This window comes from Procambarus clarkii, chromosome 1, assembly GCF_040958095.1.
Source record: "Procambarus clarkii isolate CNS0578487 chromosome 1, FALCON_Pclarkii_2.0, whole genome shotgun sequence".
Lineage (NCBI taxonomy): Eukaryota > Metazoa > Arthropoda > Malacostraca > Decapoda > Cambaridae > Procambarus > Procambarus clarkii.
In genome coordinates, this window is record NC_091150.1 from 43,254,727 (window position 1) to 43,265,768 (window position 11,042).

Below are 11,042 nucleotides of genomic sequence, written 5' to 3' on the forward strand. Positions count from 1 at the left end.
CATACACAACTGAATAGAACTTACACATCTCCGATTAGTTTATATCTACATTTGAGTGAGGTGGATGGGGTGAGGTGGTATTTAATAGGGTATTAATTTCATCAACACAAGACAGAAAACGAAACAATGGGTATTGAATAGAAGTGATTGTGGAAAGCCTATTGGTCCATATTTCTTGATGCTTCTATATTGGAGCGGAGTCTTGAGGTGGGTAGAATATAGTTGTGCATTAATTGGCTGTTGATTGCTGGTGTTGACTTTTTAATGTGTAGTGCCTCGCAAACGTCAAGCCGTCTGCTATCGCTGTATCTATCGATGATTTCTGTGTTGTTTACTAGGATTTCTCTGGCGATGGTTTGGTTGTGGGAAGAGATTATATGTTCCTTAATGGAGCCCTGTTGCTTATGCATCGTTAAACGCCTAGAAAGAGATGTTGTTGTCTTGCCTATATACTGGGTTTTTTGGAGCTTACAATCCCCAAGTGGGCATTTGAAGGCATAGACGACGTTGGTCTCTTTTAAAGCGTTCTGCTTTGTGTCTGGAGAGTTTCTCATGAGTAGGCTGGCCGTTTTTCTGGTTTTATAGTAAATCGTCAGTTGTATCCTCTGATTTTTGTCTGTAGGGATAACGTTTCTATTAACAATATCTTTCAGGACCCTTTCCTCCGTTTTATGAGCTGTGGAAAAGAAGTTCCTGTTAAATAGTCTAATAGGGGGTATAGGTGTTGTGTTAGTTGTCTCTTCAGAGGTTGCATGGCGTTTCACTTTCCTTCTTATGATGTCTTCGACGAAACCATTGGAGAAGCCGTTGTTGACTAGGACCTGCCTTACCCTACAGAGTTCTTCGTCGACTTGCTTCCATTCTGAGCTGTGGCTGAGAGCACGGTCGACATATGCGTTAACAACACTCCTCTTGTACCTGTCTGGGCAGTCACTGTAGGCATTTAGGCACATTCCTATGTTCGTTTCCTTAGTGTAGACTGCAGTGTGGAAACCTCCGCTCTTTTCCATGACTGTTACATCTAGAAAGGGCAGCTTCCCATCCTTCCCATCCATGGGAAGCTGCCCTTTCTAGACTTAGAAAGCTGCCCTCTCTAGACCGCGGGGCTTAGTGTCCCCGCGGTCCGGTCCTCGACCAGGCCTCCACCCCCCCCTCAGGAAGCAGCCCGTAGCAGCTTAACTCCCAGGTACCTATTTACTGCTATAGGGGCATTAGGGTGAAAGAAACATTTTGCCCATTTGTTTCCGTCTCCACCGGGGATCGAACCCGGAACCTCAGGACTACGAATCCGAAGCGCTGTCCACCCAGCTGTCAGGCGCCCTACTGACAGATTTGTCAGGCGTGTACTTATAAAGTGCATGACTTTAAGTACTTTGAGTGACACTTTTCGTATACAGGGACAGCTGTCAGCCTCAGCCCTTCCGTATTCAATGTTATTAGCTCTCTCTCTCAGCCAATAATGAAGACTTACGGGTATTTGCTTTCAGCGTTCCACAGAGCATAGGATGAAAGCTATGTTGATGCCTTTGCAACGTATATATATATATATATATATATATATATATATATATATATATATATATATATATATATATATATATATTGATGTAAAAGACAATTAGACAGTAGAATTTGGTACTATTCACTTTAAACAGTTCGAAAAAAAATAATGCTAAAACTCTAACCTAAATATTCCTAGGTCTAGTATAGCACACATATGTACTATATTAGGCCTCCGTTAGGCCTTTTAGTCCTTTGCCTTAAGACTAAATTCAATAGTACTGTTTCCTACTTTCCAACGCCTTTTCGTCAATATATGTACGATGGTGCTCGGCGTTACTATAAGTACTACTGAAACAAGAAATTGAAATTGAAATTGAAATAAGTTTATTGAGGTAAAATACACACAAAGGGATGAGGTAGCCCAAGCTATTCTCACCCCAGTCAGTACAACGTGTACTGAAACAAGAGGATAGGCGGTAGAGCGACGGTCTCGCTTGATGCAGGTCGGCGTTCAATCCCCGACCGTCCACAAGTGGTTGAGCACCATTCCTTCCTTCCCCCTTTCCTTCCCAAATCCTTATCCTGACCCCTTCCCAGTGCTATATATCCGTAATGGCTTGGCGCTTTCTCCCTGATAGTTCAGTTCAATTTTCTCTCTCTCTCTCTCTCTCTCCCTCTCCCTCTCTCTCTCTCTCTCTCTCTCTCTCTCTCTCTCCCTCTCTCTCTCTCTCTCTCTCTCTCTCTCTCTCTCTCTCTCTCTCTCTCTCTCTCTCTCTCTCTCTCTCTCTCTCCCTCTCTCTCAAAACACTGCAATACATAGTTATGTTTATTTACTACCATTGTAACCGAACAATGGTCCGTTGTTCGAACAACCGAACCGAATGGACCGAACAGTATGAGAGCTGCCTCTGTGGGCGCTGCAAAGTCCACACGGATAGTCAGCATGAAAGTTGACCCGGGTGAACTAGGACCCATCAGTAGAGTTCGTAAATGCACGAAGATACGTGAGCACGCTTCGTTAATGAGACCAGTTAACGAGGGTAAGAGCAGTGTATGCACAGGATACTGGTGGCGACGTGGCTACACTGACGGCTCGGCAAGACTAAGCAACGTATTCTTGAAGATATCCTCACAGTGTACCCAAAATTTGCCAGTGCAGGCTACTAAACACATGGCCCTGTATGACTAACCATCCTGCGAGATGGGGACTTGTATTACCACTGCTACCTTATTCAATCTTGTGTTGATGATATCCTCAAAATGCATCCGGAGTCTGCCAGTGCAGACTGCTTATCACATTGTTGTGATATCAACTCCTAGATCTTTCCCTCTGTATGACTAACCATCCTGTGTGATGGGGATTTTTTTAGCATCACCTAGTTAGCTTTTTTGACACACTGTACTCCACTTCATATAGTCTAGGGTAGCTGCACTAATGCAGATGTACTTCATTTATTAATAAATAAAAGAAAAAGACTAAGCAACAGAATACACACATGAGAGTGAGAGGATAGTGTTGAGGACACTATCCTCACTCTCACTCCCTCACCTCCCCTTACCTGTTCTCCTGATGGGATTGAACTTTTGGATTCCACTCTGGCGTCCATCAGGTGTGACCTGCAATCCGTCTGTCAATCTGTCAATAAACAGCTGACGGCCCAGCTAATGTTTATTGCCAGGTGGGGCTGTAAGCGCTCATAAGGCAGGTAATCCGTCCTCGCTAAAGTGACAACGATGACTGTGTTGATTGTGTGTGTACTCACCTACTTGTACTCACCTAGGTGTGCTTGCAGGGGTAGAGCTTTGGCTTAGTCCTACCTCTCAATCGTCAATCTACTGGTGTACAGATTCCTGAGCCTACTGGGCTCTATCATATCTACATTTGAAACTGTGTATGGAGTCAGCCTCCACCACATCACTTCCTAGTGTATTCCATATACTAACTACTCTGACACTGAAAAAGTTCTTTCTAATGTCCCTGTGACTCATTTGGGTACTCAGCTTCCACCTGTGTCCCCTTGTGCGTGTACCACCCATGTTAAATCGTCCATCCTTGTCTACCCTGTCTATTCCTCTGAGAATTTTGTATGTGGTGATCATGTCTCCCCGAGCTCTTCAGTCTTCCAGCGAGGTGAGGTGCAGTTCACGCAGCCTTTCCTCGTAACTCATGCCTCTTAGTTCTGGGACTAGCCTAGTGGCATACCTCTGAACTTTTTCCAGCTTCGACTTGAGCTTGACAAGGTACGGGCTCCATGCTGAGGCCGCATACTCCAGGATTGGTCTTACATATGTGGTGTACAAGGTTCTAAATGCTTCCTTACACAGGTTCCTGAAAGCAGTTCTGATTTTAGCCAGCCTCGCATACGCCGCCGATGTTATTCTTTTTATGTGGGCTTCAGGAAACAGGATTGTTGTGATATCAACTCCTAGATCTTTCTCTCTGTCCGTTTCATGGAAGACTTTATCTCCCATTCGGTATCCTGTTTCTGGTCTCCTATTTCCATTGCCTAGTTTCATTACCTTACATTTACTCAGGCTGAACTGTAGTAGCCATTTGTTGGACCATTCATTCAGTTTGTCTAGGTCATCTTATAGTCTCATGCTATCTTCCTCTGACTTAATCCTCCTCATAATTTTTGCATCATCAGCAAACATTGAGAGGAACGAGTCTATTCCCTCTGGGAGATCATTTACATATATCAGAAACAGTACAGATCCAAGGACTGAACCCTGTGGGACTCCACTGGTGGCACTTCGTCAATCTGAGACCTCGCCCTTCAGAGTGACTCGCTGTCTTCTGTTGGGTAGAAAGTACTCCCCTTATCCAAGGGAGTACCTTCCCTTTCACTCCTTGCATCTCCAGCTTGTGCACTAGTCTCTTGTGTGGTACTGTGTCAAAGGCTTTCTTGCAATCCAAAAATACGCAGTCTGCCCACCCTTCTCTTTCTTGCCTAATTTTTGTTGCCTGGTCGAAGAATTCAATTAATCCTGTGAGGCAGGACTTGCCATCCCTGAGCCCATGTTGATGTTGTGTTGCAAAGTTCTTTGGCTCCAGATGTTTCACAAGCTTTTTCGCACAATCTTTTCCATCAACTTGCATGAAATGCAAGAATGAATACAGCTGGGTGAACTTTAGGCAGTTAGAGATTGGCACCCAGTTAATCCTCCCTGCCCAGGATTCGAACCCAGACCACATCTCTTGCGAGGCGCCGGGCCAGCGTGCCTCTTCTCTACCTGCTACTTTAAACAGTTGACAGAGGACGCCAACGGGACATTTCCTCCTGTTTCATTCACCTTTAATTACATTAACAAGTAATAATTGTTGGGACTTTGACGGACGAAATATAACATTAATTGATAGAAATTTGCATAACCAATATAAATGCAAGACGCGAAGATGAATATGCAAATGAGTTCTGGAATATTAGCCTGTTCAGAGGCTAAATTGGATCACTATCTTTGTCACAGTAGTTGGTTAATAATGTCAATTATCCAGGTGGATATCTTGAGGTTATCTTGAGATGATTTCGGGGCTTTAGTGTCCCCGCGGCCCGGTCCTCGACCAGGCCTCCACCCCCAGGAAGCAGCCCGTGACAGCTGACTAACACCCAGGTACCTATTTTACTGCTAGGTAACAGGGGCATAGGGTGAAAGAAACTCTGCCCATTGTTTCTCGCCGGCGCCTGGGATCGAACCCAGGACCACAGGATCACAAGTCCAGCGTGCTGTCCGCTCGGCCGACCGGCGCCCTGATTGATTGAGGTGGGATGATTGACAATTATCCTTACTACCTCTGGTGACTATAGTTCCCTGTAGACCTCCTACGCTTTATTCACGTTAATCTTTCTTACGCAGCATCTCAATACTGTCACTTGGATACTAATGGCAGAGTTTGAACGACCAGTGATGGCCGGATGTCTGTAAAAAAACTCTTGCGGTGGCCGGATGGGCGAGTCCTCTCAGGCAGATAAACATAACTCATGAGGCTAAGATTTAGTCATATTTGAAACCGGTACATCTTTCCACAATCACAGAGACTTAAGTGTACATTTATGAAACAGTTTACGAGCTAGGAAGCTTCACAACCCAAGGTTATTATAATTACAACCTCGTAGTGCTTCGGCGCCATAAACTCGTTAAAAAAAAAATGCCAACCATTCCGCCATGATTAGGAGAGATGTAGAGGTTTCGTAAGGTAACGCGTATAACTCCTTGATGAATCGTGCTCGTGGCCAGGATAGGACGTGACAACGCGTGCTGAGATGAACCCCACAAGCTACGTCCTCAACATGTCCACCATACACAATATAACTTTGCAATGGTCGACATTGTCTTGGTTACATAGTTCGCGGTCGAACTAAGACACATATTGTTGCAAAGTGTTGCATATTGTCGCAAAGTGTTGCATAGTGTTGCATATTGTTGCAAAGTGTTGCAAAGTGTTGCATATTGTTGCAAAGTGTTGCATATTGTTGCAAAGTGTTGCATATTGTTGCAAAGTGTTGCAAAGTGTTGCATATTGTTGCAAAGTGTTGCAAAGTGTTGCATATTGTTGCAAAGTGTTGCATATTGTTGCAAAGTGTTGCATATTGTTGCAAAGTGTTGCATATTTCATAAAGCTTTCACTCAGGATATGACACTAATTCTAACTTTCAAATATCTGATAGCATCAGATTTTTTCTGTTTACAAGCGGGTCCTTTGAGAATATAATGTGATCCATAAGATATTTGGATTATTCCTTACGGAATCTCTCTATCTATTGTAGTTTGTGGTTGAGATCTTGATATAATGAGTCAAGTGAGATACAATGTCTCTCACAATCCCAGAATGACTCGTGCCCTCTCAAACACACACACACACACACACACACACACACACACACCTTCCGTACAACACCTACACACCCCTACACACCCCCTACACACCCCTACACACCCCCTACACACCCCCTACACACCCCTACACACCCCCTACACCCCTACACACCCCCTACACACCCCTACACACCCCCTACACACCCCTACACACCCCTACACACCCCCTACACACCCCCTACACACCTGGAGAGCGTCACAGAGGCACAGTGCCTCTCTACCACCAGAGGGTCAATCAAATAAAGCACCCAAACAGCTAAACAGCTTTGGCAGTTGTTTGCTAAATGATTACATTAATAATTACCTTAATTGAGATTAAAGTATATTCATAATTATTTTTCTGAGTGTGTCAGGAATTATGAGATTCGAACTTGTAAGTTTTTTTTTAGCAAATCTGAATCAGCCTGAACCAAGAGTGTCAAAAATGGAATTAGATAAGTTTGGGAGAATGAGGTTGTTGTTGTTAAAGATTCGCTACCCGGAGCAAAAAGTTCCAAGTAGCACGGGCTATGGTGAGCCCGTATTTTCAACGAGAATGAAGAGTCATATTGACCAGCTCCCAAACAATCAAACGTTCGCCCAAAAATGGCGGAAGACTCAGAAAAAAAGTGCAGTAAAATTCTGGAATGTGTAGATGTGATTTCTCATCTTATCTGGTGGTGATCTAGTGGTCCGAGTTCGACTCTTTCCTGAAGGGACAAAGCTTTCCTTCAGGACGACTGAAGTTGAGTTTAGTTGGGCATCTATGTTCTCTTCAACCCCCCCCCCCCCCGAGCTTGTAGAGTCACTTTCAAGAGTTGACTGAACACCACTAAGAGTCACCTTCAAGAGTTGACTGAACAATACTGAGAGTATCACCTTCAAGAGTTGACTGAACAACACTGAGAGTCACCTTCAAGAGTTGACTGAACACCACTGAGAGTCACCTTCAAGAGTTGACTGAACACCACTGAGAGTCACCTTCAAGAGTTGACTGAACACCACTGAGAATCACCTTCACGAGTTGACTGATTGACAGCTCCCTGGCTGGTGACTAAGCCCGACCCCTGTCAAGACCAGTTGAGGCTATATAGCACTCACTCCATAGCTAATGTTTGTTGGTATTGACAGAGGTCGGCCTCCTGACTGACGAGCTTGGCAATGGTCGCTTGTTGGCCCTGACCGGATATCTTGACAGGTGGGCCCGTCCCCTCACCTCATACAGGTGGCCCCGTCCCCTCATACAGGTGGCCCCGTCCCGTCCCCTCATACAGGTGGCCCCGTCCCCTCATACAGGTGGCCCCGTCCCCTCACCTCATACAGGTGGGGCCCGTCCCCTCATACAGGTGGCCCCGTCCCCTCACCTCATACAGGTGGCCCCGTCCCCTCATACAGGTGGCCCCGTCCCCTCACCTCATACAGGTGGGGCCCGTCCCCTCATACAGGTGGCCCCGTCCCCTCACCTCATACAGGTGGCCCCGTCCCCTCATACAGGTGGCCCCGTCCCCTCATACAGGTGGCCCCGTCCCCTCACCTCATACAGGTGGCCCCGTCCCCTCATACAGGTGGCCCCGTCCCCTCATACAGGTGGCCCCGTCCCCTCATACAGGTGGCCCCGTCCCCTCACCTCATACAGGTGGCCCCGTCCCCTCATACAGGTGGCCCCGTCCCCTCACCTCATACAGGTGGCCCCGTCCCCTCATACAGGTGGCCCCGTCCCCCTCACCTACAGGTGGCCCCGTCCCCTCATACAGGTGGCCCCGTCCCCTCACCTCATACAGGTGGGGCCCGTCCCCTCACCTGTCGGATTTCTGGGCTTGGAGATTCTTAATTAAATCTAGATTTTTTTGAGAGCTGTTCATTTCGCTGTTGATGTTAAATGTATATTAGTGACGGGGCCGAGTCCGGTGTGTGTGTTTGTTCTCGTGGGTGTTTGTGTGTTTGTGTCCGTCAGTGTTCTTGTGCTCGTGTGTTTGTTTGCGTGGGATGTTTTGTTCTTGTGTTGTAGTGGGTAACAGGCTCGTGTTTATCCATGTTTGTGTACATTAGTGTGTGAACACATAGAAGATAAGAGACAGCCTTACTGTTGCCTGGAACAAGAGACAGCCTTACTGTTGCCTAGAACAAGAGACAGCCTTACTGTTGCCTGGAACAAGAGACAGCCTTACTGTTGCCTGGAACAAGAGACAGCCTTACTGTTGCCTGGAACAAGAGACAGCCTTACTGTTGCCTGGAACAAGAGACAGCCTTACTGTTGCCTGGAACAAGAGACAGCCTTACTGTTGCCTGGAACAAGAGACAGCCTTACTGTTGCCTGGAACAAGAGACAGCCTTACTGTTGCCTGCCACAAGAGACAGCCTTACTGTTGCCTGCCACAAGAGACAGCCTTACTGTTGCCTGCCACAAGAGACAGCCTTACTGTTGCCTGCCACAAGAGACAGCCTTACTGTTTCCTGCCACAAGAGACAGCCTTACTGTTGCCTGCCACAAGAGACAGCCTTACTGTTGCCTGCCACAAGAGACAGCCTTACTGTTGCTTGCAACAAGAGACAGTCTTACTGTTGCCTGGAACAAGAGACAGCCTTACTGCTGAACAGTCACCAGTAAGCTAGGCCACTAAGAGGAGCCTGGGAGTGTGAGTTACTGTTAGTGACCGTCACTCACAAGTGTCCACGTCGAAGTCCACACACCTCCTGCAGGTTTGCATCGCTCGTAAACGACATGTGTGTGTGTGTGTACTCACCTAGAATGCTGAAGGTGTGTGTACTCACCTAGAGTACGCACCTGCATGTCTGTGTGCACTCGCGTGAGTGAGTGAGAGAACGAGAACAGTGGACGGGGGGAACAGAGAGACAGACAGGCAAAGAAAGACTGACAAAGACAAAAGACAACTACTTCACGCAGTCATTTCAGAAGAAAATTCAGTGCAGTTCTCCCGGTCAACCCGTCCATCTAGAAGCACGTCGCCTTATTGACGCAAACTCTACCTAAAACCCCCAAAAACTGTCTTACAAGAAAATGGAAGCGGTTGGCAAAGTTGACATAATATCCCGTTTTCTGTTTTAGTTCCTCTGGTAGGTTAGGATTAGGGTACGACAGTTTCTGGACGTTGCTAAGCCTTAGGAGGACGGGGAGCGAGGGCACAACTCACCGCTGGCGGGCTCAGAGCCTCACACACGATGATCGTCTAACTAATCTCATAATAAAATATTCGAGTCAGGCTTTACAGTAGGAATGTTATGCAAATCTCAGTTGATGACAACCCGACCACCGACGTTGTAAAGCCATAAACCCTTCCATCGACCAGGCTACCGTCAGTCATCGCCCGCACCTCCTGTCCCTCCCTCCTGTTCCTTCCGTCAACGGAGAACACCCCAAGCCCTCGTGTCCCCCTTGCGAAACCTGTCCATCTTTGAAATGGGGGGTAGAAATAGCCTAAGCTACTCTATCCCTTTGAGATGTATTTATTGCTTATCTCAATAAACATACTTGAACTTGAACTTGAACCTAACCTCCAATCCGACGCTGGTGAACTGTCGCAACTCACACCTCGTCTGATGTCGAGTTTTAAGGCTTTTCAACCTCTGGCTGGTCGTCAGTGCCTCGTGACCTTGCCTACTGACCAATCAGCCAGTCTGCTCTAAGTTTATATTATTGGAATCCCGACCTTCTTAATCACACATTATATGCTGTCTTAAACTGGTCTATCAACTCCTAACACCTTCCGTTAGGGCCTGATAGCTGAGTGGACAGTGCTCGGGATTCGTAGTCCTGAGGTTCCGAGTTCGATCCCCGGTGGACTCGGAAACAAATGGGCAGAGTATATTTCACCCCGATGCCCCTGTTCACCTAGCAGTAAATAGGTACCTGGGAGTTAGACAGCTACTACGGGCTGCTTCCTGGGAGTGTATAACTAAAAGAAGACCTAGTCGAGGACCGGGCCGCGGGGACGCTAAGCCCCGAAATCATCTCAAGATGACCTTAAGATAAGAGATTTCCAGCTCAATATTATTTCCTCCAGTAGTCGAACAAATATTTAGTTTGTTAAATTTACGGGTAAAAGTATTGTTAATCCTGTCACTATGTCTCAGGTACGGCCTCACTTAGCCAGTAACTAGGGTTTTATTCTCTCTCTCTCTCTCTCTCTCTCTCTCTCTCTCTCTCTCTCTCTCTCTCTCTCTCTCTCTCTCTCTCTAGGGCCTTAGTGCTCTTATCTTCACAGATCCAACCATAAGTCAGAGGTAAAGTAATAAAAAATTGAGTAGTAATAGACAACCAAAATGAAAAAAAGAAGGTTAAACAACGCTAGACAAACCCTCACCACCCAAATATACTTAAATTACTATTTACTGTTAATTATATAAAATCTACACCAATATATATACATCACAGATAACCTACATGTCACTCAAGCAAGTACAAAGTGATAAAGATAGGCGTAGGGAGCAGGAGGCCACACACAAGGTACCATTTGGAAGAAGAAATTCTTTAGGAATCAGAACGAAAGAAAGATCTAGACCACTCACTAGAAAGTGAAGGGACGACGACGTTTCGGTCCGTCCTGGACCATTCTCCATTCTCTAGAAAAAAGATCTAGATTAGTGGATAAAAATTAGTGGAATCAAATTTCACGACACTGGAAGACAGAAGAGTAAGGGGAGACATGATCACCACCTATAAAATT